The following is a 16816-nucleotide window of genomic DNA, read 5'->3' as shown; positions in this document are numbered from 1 at the left end:
GTAGGCCCTGTGGGGGGCGGGGTGGTCCCAGAAGCCGGAAATGGAGGAAGAGCCAATCCTGCAGGCTGAAGGAGGCGGGCCCAGAAGGGGCGGGGTCTAGAGTTGATTAGAGGAATTCAGGTTTGGAGGAAGGGACTGAGGTTGAGAGATGTGAAACTTTCTTGAGTTCTCACTGTTCCAGGTCCAACGTAAACCGCTTTCACACACATCACCTGAAATTAAAACTGATCCTTTTTCTTGTTAAGGCACCTCACCTCAGCACTGGGAACCTAGGAAAATAAAACCCCGCCTACATTTCTTATAGCCAGGATCCCAGAGGAAATACCCCAGTTACTAAAGGAAAGGGTTTAACACCACTTCCACACCTATGGTCACTAGTGGCTATAATTCTGGACGCCCAGGCCTCTGTGCTCCTCTTAGTCTTCTTTGCCTGTGGCTGCCTCAACAGAAAGCATCCAGTCCCAGGCAAGTCTTCACATGACTGTAGCTCTGGCTGAAATCCTGACTGCAAACTCTTGAGAGACCTCTAAGCTAGAACCACCTAACTAAGCCACTTCTGAATTCAATCCTGCAGAAATTATGACAAGAAATGTTTATTATTGTTTTAAGTGCTAAGTTGTGGAGTAATTTATAATGTAGCAGTGAAAAAACTAAACTAGAAAGGAATAAATTAATGTCTGCAAAATTTAATTGTTGAAAAATTGCTTTGTAGACTAGTTGTATACATTTATGCTCTAATTAGCAGTCAGAGTGTGTGACTTACCATACCCATATCATTATAAAGTATTATGATTAAAATTTTTTCTTTTTAATTTTATAAGTAATAAATGATATTTTGATATAGTTTTTATTTTTTGTTATTATTAGTAGTGTACACATTCTTCATACTTTTATTAGATATTTTAATTTTCTCTTCTGTAAATTTTCTTGCAAGATCACCTTGTAGATTTCCTTTTTCCCTTTACTTTTCTTACTCCTATTGTCTTTCTGATTAGATCCTTTTCTTTCCACGTGGCTGGTACACGCCAGGAAATACCAGAGGCTCACTTGGAATTGCAGGCTCTAACTGTAAGGAATCTACTGTCCCTCTCTAACCTGTTCTTTCTTCTCTCCTGAACAATATCTCTTTGCAGTGTGCTATAGATTGAATGTCTGTGTGCCCCCAAATTCATATATTGAAACCCCAATCATCAGTGTGATAGTATTTGGAGATAAGGACTTTGAGAGGTAATTAGGTCATGAGGGTGGAACCCTCATGATAGGATTAGTGCCCTCATAAGAAGAGATACAAGAGAGCTTGCTTTTTCTTTCTGCTCTCCATTGTGTGAGGGTACAACAAGAATTTGGCAGTTTATAAACCATGAAGAGGGCCTTCACTAAGAACCTGACTATGCTGGCACCCTGATCTCACACTTCCAGCCCCCAGAATCATAAGAAATAAATTGTTGTTTAAGCCACCCAGTCTGTGGTTATTTGTTATAGCAGCTTGAACTGACTAAGGCACAATGATTATCATAAACTTTGGCCACTTGAGAATTCGTACAATAGAACCCATTTCTTCCTGGTATTTCAAGAGACTGTTCTCATTTCCTTGTTCTACACCCTGAAGTAAGTGGACCAATTGGTGGTCTGTCGTGACATTTCCCACCTTTTCAATTCCCACATCCTCGTCAATGTCACAAGCAGCTTTAGAAGGAGGCTGAGCCAGGCCCTCTGACTGGTCCTTTTTTTATAGGTCTAGAGACCAAGCCCTGGCTTCAGAGTCAGACCTGATCTCAATCTACCACTTACTGTCTATGTGTCCCTGAGTAAACTAGCCAAACTCTCTTAGACCTTGTTTCCTTGGCTAATTTTAAAATGGGACGAAATATCTGCTTTGTTATAATTAAATAAAACAACAAATGTAGATTATCTTATGAAGTACCTGACACACAGTGGGCTCTCAGTAAGGTTTGCTCTTTTCACTTACCTATGCTTAGACTTAGAGTGCCCACTAGAACAAAATAGAACCTTCTCATCATCTCATCATGACTCCTCCTCAGTGGACTGCAAAGATGTTACAGTTAACTAACTGTGTTTCTTGACACTACTAAATATCTCCTCCAGGTATTCTGTCCCCTTGTGGTATCTGAGGGACCTGAATCACACTTCTTTTCCTGTTCAAGTTTACTGCCCTTCAGATGGAGGAGGATAATGTGGTACAGGATGCCTCTTGCAGGCACTTTCGGGAAAGTCAGTGTGAGCCAGATATGACAGGGAATTCCATCACCTCCAAGTATTTGAATTTGAAATCTTAATGGACTAGAGGCTACTGGTGACTCAAGAGATCTGGGAGGAACTTAAATTTAGAGGGTGCATTGGTTCCCTCTGTTACAATGGAGAAATTACAGCCTCTGAGGCCCTAGAGCCATGTCACAAAGCACTGCAGAAATAGTCTCCCAAACTCAGAGGAAAACAGAGATAGGGAGGCTTTTTTTCTCCAGGTTGTAAAACAGGTAGCTGAGAGGGACAACTGATTCACCCACCAGGTCTAATCCCAGGATCACTAGGATCACTGTCCTTGGCCAAATGGCACAAGAGAGCTAGGCAGGTCCATTGACCCTGGAGCTGCAGCAGCAGAGCCCAAGGAGAGGTAGAGTGACTTGGGGAGAAAAAGACTAACCTGTGATCAAAAGGGAGAGATTGTTTTGAGAAAATATGGAAACTAAACTTTATAGAGCACTTACTGTGAGCTGTTACATCATGAGGGATCTTTGATAAACAATAGCTCTTTATAGAAACTGTACAAAATTATTGTTTCCTATCTAGAACTCTATATTACCCTTTGAAGTTATCTTCTCAAAGGAAGCATGTCAAAACATGACAGGGATGGCTTTTTCTTCAAACTACTTTGGGATCAAAAGTCCAAAAGAATAAATTGAAGGGATATAAAAGGAGAGAAATCAACTCAGATATGCCTGTGGTGAGGTATGCCTTTTTCAACTCTCATTCCTGTCAGGATAGAACAAGGTACTATGCTTGAAAAGAGTTTGAAAGCTATAAAACATGGTATTATTATTATTTTCCTATAGAGATGAAGGCAGCAGAAGTGAAGAAGTCACAAACAGAAGATCATGTAAGTCTCCGACCAACTGTTGTATGAAAAATGGGTGATTAATAATATAGGTGGGTCTAAATAGTAGAAACACTTATTACTCAAGCATTAATGAAAATCAGTCTAGTCTTGGCCTTTACATCAAGAGAGATAGAATATTCTAGAGAGAGGACCGTGGGGCCCAAATCCAGAAAGGTAGAAAAGCCTGATAGCTTGAAACCATTTATTCATTTATTCCTGACTTCAATAAAAATTTATAAAGAACTATTATAATTCCCTGGACAAAGAACTCAGAGTCTGGCGAGGGAGACAGACAAGTTTAATGAGGAAAAAAAAGAGCACAAGTGAAGAACTATGCTTAGAGCTTAAGGAAAAGTTCATTATTTGAGATTGGAGAAAGTTAAGATAATGATTGTGGGAAAGTGATCTGATGCTGATGACCCCAAGCTTTACCATTAAGGTGGTATGGTATCATCATCCCAAGAGGGAAGGGAAAAGAAGTCAAAGCTGGAAGAGAAAATAACTTCAATGAGAAGTGTATTGAAAAGGAGGGTCGATTTAAATGGAGTGGTATATAGATGTCCCTCGGTATCCACTGGGGGTGGAGGAGTTGGTTCTAAGACCCTGGCTGATACCAAATTCATGGATGCTCAAGTCCCTTATATAAAATCCTGTAGCCCAGAGGACCTCCTGTATCCATGGGTTCCACATCCGCAGATTCTACCAACCCCAGAGAAGACTGAAAATCGTGAATGTGAAACCGTGAATATGGAGGGCAGAGTGTTTATCTATCTTCAAGATAGATCTTGATTTCTTGATACACTATCTCTTGATTTGAAACTGGCTTTTAGATAATATTTAGCAGGCAGTTCTGCACTGTATACACTATTGAGGAAAAGGCTAGGTAAGGGGAAGGGGTATGCCTCAATGTCACTCTTGGCAACTGGCCCCAGCAACTATTTGTCCTGAAAATTTCGACTGGGTTATGCCAAGTCAACACTTTATTAATATCTCAAGCTTAATATATTTAAAACTATACTCCTGATCTTTCTCCCCAGTCAGCCCCCAAACCCTGGCCTCATTCTTTGACTCTTATCTTTCTACCATCTTCAAAATATACTTAACCACTTTTTTTTTTTTAACCATCTCCCAGCTACCAGCCTGGTCTAAGCCTCCATCACCTCTTGCCTAGATTATTGAAATAACCTCCTAACTGGTCTTTCTGCTCCCACTCTTGTCCTCCTACAGTCTCTTCTCAACACTCTCAGGCCATTCATTTCACTCTCTTCCTTTCCTTTCTCTCCCAGGTCCAGCTCTTACAAAAGCCACTTTTGCAGACAGTGGCGTTCAGGTGATGTGGACTTCTCAGCCTCTCTGCTCTGTTCTCCACCTTCTGGTGGGAGTGTTAATAAACAGTGAAAAGATAGTCAGCCGAACCAAGGAAAATCAAAGGCCTTGATAATCCAGAAATTGCATAAACATTTATATAAAATTAAGAATTGTCTCTAGATTCAAAAGTGTTGTGTTTTTATTCCTGATCCTGAAATAATGAAAATCACAAAAGAGAGATATAAATCATCACTTGTCACTATTTTACTTAATATAACAAACTTCCTTAATTACTAATTTGCACTGAGCTGCATTATTATTGCTTCAAGTACTAACAGTTTTCCTCTGAAATTTTAAGACACTGCTTATGAATTATTATTCTGGTTCTTACAGCCTGAGCAAATTTCATTAAACTCTTTTTGTTTCATGGGTTCATGTGTGATATTAAGCTACTGATCCTTGCTATGCTCATATATGGGTACTATATATTTTAATGTTGTATCTTTTAATACATTTTTATATCATATTTATTCTTTTGGAGAGAAATGGATGCAGAGTGGGAGTTAACAGTTTGAAGTTTTGGGTTTGTTGTTGTTGTTGTTGTTGTTTTGGTTACGCTGGATCTGTATTTTTTTTTTTTTTTTTTTTTGCGGTACCCGGGCCTCTCACTGTTGTGGCCTCTCCCGTTGCAGAGCACAGGCTCCGGACGCGCAGGCTCAGCGGCCATGGCTCACGGGCCCAGCCGCTCCGTGGCATGTGGGATCCTCCCGGACCGGGGCACGAACCTGTGTCCCCTGCATCGGCAGGCGGACTCTCAAACACTGCGCCACCGGGGAAGCCCTGTATTTTTTTTTAATACAATGCATTTTCTTTCTTTTTTTTTCTTCTCCTTTATTTATTTACTTGTTTTATTTTATTTATTTTTGGCTGTGTTGTGTCCCCGCTGCCACGCGCGGGCCCCCTTCTCACTGTGGTGGCCTCTCTTGTTGCAGAGCATGGGCTCCAGGTGCGTGGGCCTCAGCAGTTGTGGCATGCAGGCTCAGCAGTTGTGGCTCACAGACTCCAGAGCGCAGGCTCAGCAGCCGCGGTGCATGGGCTCAGCTGCTCCATGGCATGTGGGATCTTCCCGGACCAGGGCTCGAACCCGTGTCACCTGCACCGACAGGTGGACCCTCAACCACTGCGCCACCAGGGAAGCCCTGGATCTGTATTACAATATAGAACAAATTGATGAGATTTTGACAAAGAACCTATTTGGTGTCCAGTGGAAAAAGATAAGTTTGTATTCTACCTACACCCATCCCAAGCCTAATGAGGAACAGCAACAATCCTTAATTGTGATAAGGATGAGTGAAGGATGAGGAGAATGTTTTCCTTTTCCCTAAAGCAGATCTTGCTCCTCTCTTACTAAAGCGTTCAACCTCTCTCCACATGGTAGCAGGGCAATTCCAAGCTCTGACCCTCAGCCCATTACATAGGGCGTTAACAGAGCCTACCTTAAAAACTCAGAAAGGTAAAGGCACTAAACTTTTCTAGTTGGAGGATGTGGGTTTGGGGGAAGTGTGGGGTTAGCAAATTCTTAAAGAGAAAAGTCCATAAATTAGCAAATGAAATTTCTCAAGAAGGAAGTGTCTCTAATATATTCAGTAATCATCATCTAAAATCTCTGCCCTGCAAGCATTTAGCAGGCCTCAGCAGAACTGATAGGTAATACCATTTCTTTGTAGATGACATATTAAGATATCCAGGGTGATTGTTGAAAGCCTAGGCTCTGGAGTTGTACTGTCTGGCTTCTAACCCTGGATCCACCACTTTGCCATCATGTGTGTGATCTTGGTCAAGTGACTTCTCCTAACTAAACTTCCAGTTCTTCAACATTAAAACGTCATTGGGTTACTATGGCGACTAAAAGAAATACTGTGTTTAAAGAGCTTAGCATAGTGGTTGCCACAGAATAAGCACGCAATAGTTGTTAGTTATACTTCTCTGGATTTCGAATTATTTACCACGTTGACCCCTAAAATGCCTGGGTGAATCAGATTGAAGCATTCTAAAACTGTCTTCCTTGTTGGGACCTACAGATGGTGCTATGATCTCATCTGTTCTATTTTCTAGAATGGTGGTAAGCACTTACTAGGACCCCCTCAGCAGACCCAGTGAATAAGGATGAGAGTCAGAGACGTAGATGGTGTAGTAGGCAGGAAATTAAACTGGTTCAGTGGGAAAACTTCTTCTTTTTTATCTTTGAGCCCCATCTTGAGCTGTTTTCTTTGAAATTTAGCCAGTGTGTTTTATTGAATGGGTATACTTGATCCCTCCAATCCTCTCCCCTCCCCAAGTGATCATGAACCTAAGATATTACCCTTAAAACTATCCTGTTTTTAATGCCACTAGTATGATTTTAACCTGCCATGTTGGCCCTGTCAGAAAACTACATTCTCCAAAAATTTTCTCCCAAGACATAAAATCTTCATTAGTTGCTACTTGGTGGCAATAGCCACTTTCCACACCTTTACCAAAAACAAGGATTTTTTGTAGTCTTCTGATTGTTGTTACTACCAAGGCTCTAGACAAAAGTCAATGACAAATGATTTTAGTGAATTTAAAAAATCAGAAAAACTGCTGATTCTGAAACAGACACTATTAAAGCAGGCAACTTTCTATAAATTCTTACTTTTATATCAAAACAACTTAAATTTTTAGACATACGATTTTTACATGTAAATTTTACTCTTTTTTTAATAGACCATAAAGATTTTCTGTATTAGTCTTCTGTATAAAGAATTTTGCAAGCCTAAGGGAAGATACTTTCTGTGTGTGTGTTTATTTTACACATGTGGTATCAGAAACTAATGGTATAACACACCTACACATAAATTAGGCAAAAGATAATGGATATCAAAAAGGGCATGAGAGAAATATTCTACTAAATCAGATATGAAAAGCAAATATAATATAAAATTGGGAGAGCCATGTGAGTTACAAATTAGTAAGTTCAGGTAGGGCTTCACGAGAAACCCCTTGGTGAAACTATTGAACAGTGGCACATTGTAGAGCACTAATGTTCAGTGTAGACTAGGCACAATTCTTTTGGAAGTCAGTGCTCCCTAGCTCTTTTATTTCACACACAAAAAAATCTCAAGTCATCAGGTATTAAAAGTATTATCTTATTACTTGAGAGTAAAGATGAAAGTGAAAATTTTAAGCTGTTGTAGCTGTATCATTTGCAAAATCATATGGCTTTAAAAGCTTGAAAATAACACTTCCATAAAGCCTTCAACTTAAGCTATCTGTGAAAAGAAAAAACTACTTAATATCTGATGGTTTTCACTGATCAGAATAGAAATATATTAGGAGGATGGGAAATGTATTCGGTTAAGGAATAACTACATTCAATTTATTCAGCTAGAAAGTTTATGAAGATATAATTATGTGATGATATATGCTTGGAAATATTCTCCATGTTCTGTTAACAGAAATAGAACATACTAAGTAGTACACTTGGGAGACAATGTCTTGTTTAGCAAGATATGTGAAGATACAGTGAGATGTGCCAGTTATCAATTTCTTGCCTCTGATTCAAATCCATCCTTCTTTGACCTGCTTTGGGACACTGGAGCAGGACCCTGTGAACATTTCTCCATTGCCAGCTGTCTCTGTTAATAACAGAGGGCACTTGGAGGGACCCTGCCAGAGAATGGGGCTTCTCTCCCTGCTTCTGGGGCGCTTTGTTTTCCTCCTCCAGTGTGGCTGCAAGTGACATGAGAGAGGCCGGACAGAATGCACCCTCCAGTGAGTTTGCCCAGCGAATTTCTCTGTTGCCCTACAGGTAAGCTGTGGCCTTGCTCTCTCCAACAGGATCTGAACCTCAACCTTGTATGGTGGGTACCCTCTTCCAAAGTCTTTGTTTCCTCTTTGGGCATTCCTTCCCTTAACCCTGGAGGTGGTAGCTGCTTCCTGTATTTTCTATTCTTGTGTTCTTTAGTGTCCTCTTTTCCCCCTTTTAGTTAACTGCCTTTTACTACTTAATAATTCTTTATGTTAAATTTTCTCTGCTCAAATTACTAGTGTGGTGTCTGACCCCTAACTAGATCCTGACTAATACATGAGATGAGGGGGAGGAGGCCAACTGACTGTTGAGACCAGCCTTTCTCAGTCTTCTTACCCTGGAGAAATCCCGGAAATAATTTTCAAGTCTCAAGGAAGCCCTACTGAGAAATTATTAAATCTCTGGCTTACGCCATCAGGAAGGTGTAGATAATAATGGTCAATGCTCTGTTTAGAAGAGAATGATGTTTTCCTTCAGACCTACTTATTTTGGTCCAATTACTACTGTATTTTTTGTGTGGTTCTCCCTCCCCACAAAGGATCACAACTCTACTGAAAGTCATTAGTGTAGATAGAGAAAACTTCCCTAAATTTCCAAAGTTTTTCCTTTGTTTAAATGCCTTTGACTTTTTTTTTACCTAACCCAACTTGGCCTAAAAGTCTTATAATAAATTCCTACTGTGTGAGATGCTAATGAGGTGTACTCTGTGGAATATTTCCTGGGGAAGAGTAGTTTCCCACCTATTTAAAACTAAAAATTACTTTTTAGCCAAACTTCCTTGAAAAAAATAGGGAGTTAAGCTTAGCTTATCTTTTTTGAAATCAATCTTTCTTTTCTTTTCATAATTTTAAAAAATTCATAAGCAGGCAATGAATTTTTGTTGAATAACTGACTTAAGCCAAAATGAGACAATTTTTCTAAAGGTAGGCTTGGTTGATTTAGTTTAAATAAAAGCTATATACTTATTTTAATTAACATCATCTACAACATGACATTTTATTAACACTTATTGAATAGTTAAGCTATTAAAATCATAAGCCAAACAATCTGAATAAAAATCTAGTTTAAGATACAAATTTACACAAGAATTTAAAAATATTTTCTTACCGAGTGCCATGATCTGGCTCAAACACAAATGTAGCTGTAACAAAATTATTATATACATGATTGGCTTTTTTTATATGAAAGTTTTATTTTTGAAACCACAAATGCAGAAAAAATTTTCCTTTTTTTAAAAAAATTTTTAAATTGTAGTTGATTTACAACATTGTACTTTGTGTTAGTTTCAAAATTTTATTTCTTTAATGTCTAATCTGTGCTAGATTTTTTTTTGCTAAACAAATATTTAATTCTCAGTTGAACTTGAGATAAGCATGAATGGATTTCATTTTTTAATGAAATGAGATCATTTTTTGATTTGCAGTGACCTAAATGAGAAGGAAATCTAAAAAAGAGTGGATATATGTATAACTGATTCACTTTGCTGTACAGCAGAAACTAACACAACATTGTAAAGCAACTATACTCCAATAAAAATTAATAAAAAATAAATAAAATAAAATAAGATCATTTTTGTCCCTCCTCTTGATGCTTGGCATACCAGAAAAAAACATTCTTACCCATGTAAGTAGTTGAATACTGCAGCAAAATGTTTATTGTTTTTCTATGAATGGCAAGATACCCTTATTTTGCCAAAATCCAAAACTTGTCTAGGGGTCAGACAGTACATCTCATCTTTTGTGTGTGATCAGATTGTGGATCACAAAGTACTTTCTCTTCTCTCAAAGCCAAGCACAGAAGATTCAGGGGGGGAAAAATGGTTCCTCACCCAGTCATCCATTTGGATTGGAAAAAAGTAAAAAAACTGTTCAGTTTTTTCTCTAGTACTTCCAGGTCATTTTTAGTAAGACTTGAAACTCGCTGGTTTCTTCTAATCCCAAGCAGCAGTGAAAACAGTGTGAAATTTCCTTTTACAATGTGATTTTTCCAAAGACTCAGTTTCCTTTTAAATATAAGAATCTTGTCACCTAAGTCCATACATTTTCTTCGGGGCCTTACAGAGACCTAATTCACCTTGCTCATGGGATCAAAAATGTCTGCTAAGAAAGCTAGTTTCTGTAGCCATTCTTCATCTTCAAAGCACCCAGCAAAATCTGGCCTCCTATTTTCTTGAAAGGGGTCCTGCAATTCACCTTTCAGCTCAAGCCCCCTGTTGAGAAGTCTTCTTTTGCCAGCTACCAGATATCTGTGTGTAGCAGGAGACATGTTCTTTGTCTGGGTGTTTACTCAGGCTTTTAAACATTTTTGAGTGAACATTTTGAGTGAGCATTTTGAGTGATAAAGTTAAGCATTTTTGTAACAACATCATCATAAGTTTTTGTATCATCTCCAAGAGTTTTTCAATAGCACCTCTCTTTGAAGAAGGCAGTCTGCTGTGATAACATCAGCATTTTTTTTTAAACAACAAAGAATGAAACTTCATATGGAACCAGCCATCGATGGGACACCACTAGTTATACTTGCCAATAGAGTGCCTCCAAGATAACTATCTTTTCTAGACACAAAGACACAATATTTCCTGGCCTTTTCTTGTTTTGTTCTACCCTTTGCAGCAGAAAATGTTTTCTTAAATATATCATTAAAAAATCTTACAAGTGCCACAGCGTATTTATTTCTGAAACCTGTTAACTCATCAACCTGGATAAAGAAATTCTCATTCTTCAGTTTTTTACACAAAACCTCTTCAGTATCATGTGACTTGTCATTACTATGTTGATTCATTGTACTGTTTGAGAGTGGAACCTTCTCAGTTTCTCATACTACATGCAGTAGACCGAATAATAGCCCCCAAAGATATCCCTGGAAACTGTGTATGTTAACTCTGCTCGGCCTTCTTATCACCTTCTTCTCTGTATCAACTCTCCTTCTTGTCTCCCTCTTACAAGAACATGTGATTGCATTTAGGGACCACCATATAATACGAGATAATCTCCTCATCTTAAAATCATCAGTTATGTTTGCAAAGACCCTTTTTCCAAAGTGACATTCACAAGTTCTGGGGAATAGAAGTGGACCTATTTTTAAGAGTTATTATGAGCCTACCAAAATGGTCTAGGACAACTTGGATTACCAGCCTATGTAAAACCCACTGATAATCAGCCTTTACTGTAAAAATGGACTTCTTTTATGTCCTTTATTGCACCAGTGCAGTGAAATTATTCAAATGACTGTAATTTTTGTCACTGACCTCAGCAAAACTTTCTACAGGCCTAGGTCTAAACTCTTGCCCTTTTATCTTATGACTCATCTTCAAAAATTGTCATGTGATCATTGGTCATGTTGGTAAAACATAACTGTTAATATAATATAAAATGGAAGGGTATAAAAATATAATTAAATGAGAAAATTACAAGAAATATGAAAACTTTACAATACAATTTACTTCCAACAGATAATCCATATTTTGCAATGTTTACAACAATAGCAAAGCTGCAGGGAACAGCTGAGTTGTGGCACACCAAAATTCCTGCTTTAGAATGAAAATTTCCCTGTGATTCTCTATTATGCTAGTAGAGTTTGCTCAACACTTTTAAGGCAGTTGGTGGCTTGGTGGCTTATAAGAGGAGGTTGGGGGGAGGCAATTTGGAAAAGAGAGGCTGACATCGTCAAGCCTACAGTCCTCCCTTCCATGTGGTCAGCACTCACCAATTACCATATTGAAAACCGAGAATAAGTCAATTTAATGAACATGGTCCTACTGTGCGCCAACCAGTGGGACCAAAAGACCTCTTAATGAAATTGCTAGTAGGGCTGTTGTGTCACCATCCCTCACTGTAAGCACTAGTACTGAGCAGCACCCGACATACAAAAATGATGTTTTCAATCACAATTTCTTGCTGAAGCCACATGTGAAGTTTCCATGGAACCTAGTTGTAAACTCTGATTTAGATTTTTGTGACTACAAGAGTGAAATAAGCCAAGAACACCTGCTTTTTATTTTTCTTTCTTTAAAATACTTATATGTGCTATGCATTGCTCTACACATTTTATATATTGATACATTAACTAATTTAATCTTCAGACCACCCCTTAAAGTGGATACACTATTACTGTCTTCATTTTACAGATGAGGAAACTGAGGCATTAAGAAGCTAAGTAACTTGCCCTAAGTTACACAGCTAGCTTACACTGGGCTCCAGTAACACTAATGATAAACCTATTTATTCCAATTTGTGAACGACCAACCCCCTTAAGTCTTCTAGAGATGTAAAGATGATTTTCCAATATGTAAATTAAATGAAGAAGTATTTTGAAGCAAAATTATAGATTAAAATATAACATATATAGAAATATGTCCAAGTTGTGGGTATATAGATGAATGAATTTTCACAAAGTGAAAACACCCAGGTAAGTGACACCCAGATCAAGAAGATATTTTCACACTCAGTTCATTTGGCAGTCCACTTATCTTCTTCTGTTCCTAGTGTTAGGTCATTCCATTTTTTCAGTCCATGAGTTAGGTAGCCAAGATAGAAGCCACTGGTCTTCACAGTAATGAAACCTACCTCACAGGTCTGTGTATGAAAGCACTTTGTAATCTGTGTGTTCTTTGGAATCTTCTGTGTACCACAAAAGCTTAAACACTTTCTAAAGGCTCAGCTCCAAGTTCTCCTCCACCGTGAAATTTTCTGTCTTTGATGATGCCATCCTGTCAGGGTCTCCCCTCTTTAATCTTTTGCAGGGCTCTTGCTGATATTATTCCACTGATATTCATTCTATGTAGCTTTTTATATCTATGCTCACATGAATTGCCAGGGAAGGAAATGTTTCTTATAGCTGATAATAATAGACACTCAAGAAATATCTGTGGACTTGCCCGTCATATATTCACCACCCACTTTGCTTTGGGTATACAGGGAGGGAATGAGTGCTGTTATGGACTGAATGCTTGTGTCTCCCCAAAATTCATACGTTGAAACCCTAACCCCCAGTGTGTTGTATTAGGAGACAGGACCTTTAGGAAATAATTAGGATTAGATGATGTCATAAGGATAGAGCCCTCATGCGTGAGATTAGTGCCTTTATAAGAGTCACAAAAGCTTGCTTCCTGTGCTCTGCTCTCCACCATGTGAGGATACACCAAGAACCTGGCAGTCTACAGCCCAGAAGAGGGCTCTCACCAAAACCTGACCATGCTGGCACACTGATCTCAGACATGCAGCCTCCAGAACTGGAAGAAATAAATTCCTGGTGTTTATAAGCCATCCAGTTTATGGTATTTCATTACAGAAGCGTGACTTGCCTAAGACAGATGTCAGGAAGGACTGGGACACCAAACAGATGTTTGCATGAGGTTTATAGAACAAGATTATTGACTGGACTAAAATTTCAGGACCCCCTGGTGACTTCTGCCTGACATTTTCCATGTGCGATGAGTTACAGTCTCAGAAGTTACCAAGCAGTGATGGCCTGTATGGGAGCTTTTCTTTCTTTCTTTTTTTTTTTTTTTTTTTTTTTTTTTTTTTTTTTGTGGTATGCGGGCCTCTCACTGTTGTGGCCTCTCCCGTTGCGGAGCACAGGCTCCGGATGCGCAGGCTCAGCAGCCATGGCTCACGGGCCCAGCCGCTCCGCGGCATATGGGACCCTCCCAGACCGGGACACGAACCCGTATCCCCTGCATCGGCAGGCGGACTCCCAACCACTGCGCCACCAGGGAGGCCCTCTTTCTTTCTTTTTTAAAAATTATAATTGACATATAACATTATATTAGTTTCAGATGTACAGTGCAATGATTCAACATTTGTATATATTGAGAAATGATCACCACAATGTCTAGTTAACATTTGTCAACACACAGAGTTACAAAAAAAATTTTTCTCTTCCTTGTGAGGGAGATATTTTTAATCTGAATAAATATCTGTTTTGTCCTGGTTAAAATGTTAAAATGCACTTCAGAGTGGCCACTGCCTTAAAGGTGTTACCAATGGATGAATATTGTGTGGCAACTAGTAGTGTAAGCTGCAATATATAGTAAAAATGTTTTGTTTATTATTATTAAAATTATAATTTGATTGTTATTAACAAGTTTGTCATTGGGATCTGGTCAAGACTAACTTTCCAGTGTTCAATTTAATGGTATTGCCATTCTTAACTGAACAGCCTTAGAATTTTTTTTTAATTGGGGTATAGTTGTTTTACAATGTTGTGTTAGTTTCTACTGTACAGCGAAGTGGAGTTCCCTGTGCTATATAGCAGGTTCTTATTAGTTATCTATTTTATACATATTAGTGTATATATGTCAATCCCAATCTCCCAAGTCAGCCCACCCCCTTTTCCCCCCTCCTTGGTGTCCATATGTTTTTTCTCTACATCTGTGTCTCTATTTCTGCCTTGCAAACTGGTTCATCTGTACCATTTTCTAGATTCCACATACATGCGTTAATATGCAATATTTGTTTTTCTCTTTCTGACTTACTTCAATCTGTATAACAGTCTCTAGGTCCATCCACATCTCTACAAATGAGCCAATTTTGTTCCTTTTTATGAACAGCCTTAGAGTTTGACACGGACTATGAGTTTGCTAGAGGAGAACAACTATGAAATTATTATAGCTCCATTTATTTATCTATTTTTTCATTCACTATGTATAAATCATTGTATTAGCTGTTGGGCAAAAGGGAAAAACCAACATGGGGAGAGAAGAAATAATCTTTATACTAAAACCAGAAGAAGGACAGTTCAAGAAAGGAAATTTATGTCTCACTCATGAACATAATTGCAGATATCCTAAACAAGATATTGGGAAAATTATACTGAATGAAAAAGCCTTATAAAAATGCATACTTACCTTATGATTCCATTTATAGAAAATTGTTGAGCAGTCAAAACTAATCTATAGTTAAAAAAATAAAGATCAGAATAGTGATTGTCTCTGGTGGGCATGGGGGCAGGAATTAACTGAGATGGGACACAAGTAAACTCTTAGGGATGATGGTTAAGTTCTATATATTTTTTAAAAAATATTTATTTCTTTCTTTGGCTGCACCAGGTCTTAGTTGTGGCACGCAGGATCTTTAGTTGCGGCATGCATGCAAGATCTAGCTCCCTGACCAGGGATTGAACCCAGGCCCCCTGCATTGGGAGCATGGAGTCTTAGCCACTGGACCACCAGGGAAGTCCAGTAAAGTTCTATATTTTGATAGGAGTTTGGGTTTCAGAGGCATATGTATTTAGAGTTGAGGTCATTCAAGAATGCTGAAGCCATGCACATCAAATATGTTGTAAAATCATTCATGTGGTATAATGCAGAAAATGTACTGAAAGAGGGTGAGACTCCACTCATGCATTCAGTGAACTTTTATTGAATACCTGCTCTGTGCAATATCCTGTATTAGGTGTTAGGGATTTTAAAAAAAAGTAGTACAATAGAGTTCTTACTTTTGAGAAGTAGTTCTTAAACTGGAGGTTCTCAGCCGATGCCTTGCGGAGCTAAAAAAAATCATAGAATCAGACTGAGTATAAGCACAGCATAAATACAGTTATTAAAGAAACAGAAGCTGGATTGTAAAGTGTTAAAGAGAGAGGAAGAAATGGATACAGTGGGTGTAGAATATATGCGAATGGTTTGGCTGAACATTCTCAATTCAAGGAGTTTCACAGTAGCACTGCTCAAATGATACATTTTGCAAGTTTCTAGTGAGTTTGGGTAATAAGATATGAGTGGTTTGTGTTCTGAGCTTTTTCTGTGAACATAACTCCTTTTAGTGAGTATCAAAAATGTATTCTAGGGGCTTCCCTGGTGGCGCAGTGGTTGAGAGTCCGCCTGCCGATGCAGGGGACATGGGTTCGTGCCCCGGTCCAGGAAGATCCCACATGTCCCGAAGCGGCTGGGCCCGTGAGCCATGGCCACTGAGCCTGCGCGTCCGGAGCCTGTGCTCCACAACGGGAGAGGCCACAGCAGTGAGAGGCCAGCGTACCGCAAAAAAAAAACTGTATTCTACCACTGCATTCTGCAAATCCATGTCCCCTTTGTTCTCAGGAGGACCACTGTGAAAAAGGTGTCAAAAAAAAAAGGTGTCTGGATAATCCACTCATTCATTCTTTCATTCATTCATTCCACATACATGTATGATACACCCATAGAACAGACACTATTCTAGGACTTGGGATATATCAGTGAACAAAATAAAGATTCCTGACTTTTTGTTCAGCTTACATTTTCCCCCACTCAGACAATAACAATGAACTTAATAAATAAATTAGTAAATTACATAGTACATGTGAAAGCTATAAGTGTAATGGTAAAAATGAAAAAGAAAAAGCAGAGTAAGGAGAACCAAGAGTTCACGGAGGTGGTATGCAGGAAGCTGCGGTTTTACAGAAAGCAGTAAGGGTTGGCCTCATTGAGAAGATGACATTTGAACAAAGACTTGGAGGAAGTGAGAGAATTATCCATGTGAATGAGGAAGGAGCAGTCCAGCAATGAGAAGAGCCAGTACAAAGGCTTTGGTTCAGAGGCATGCCTGGTGTGTTCAGGAGCGATTAGGAGGCCGGTGTGGCTGGAG

This window comes from Hyperoodon ampullatus (assembly GCF_949752795.1).
Source record: "Hyperoodon ampullatus genome assembly, chromosome: 2".
NCBI classification, from domain to species: Eukaryota; Metazoa; Chordata; class Mammalia; order Artiodactyla; family Ziphiidae; genus Hyperoodon; species Hyperoodon ampullatus.
Note: the sequence above shows the minus strand (reverse complement) of the source record.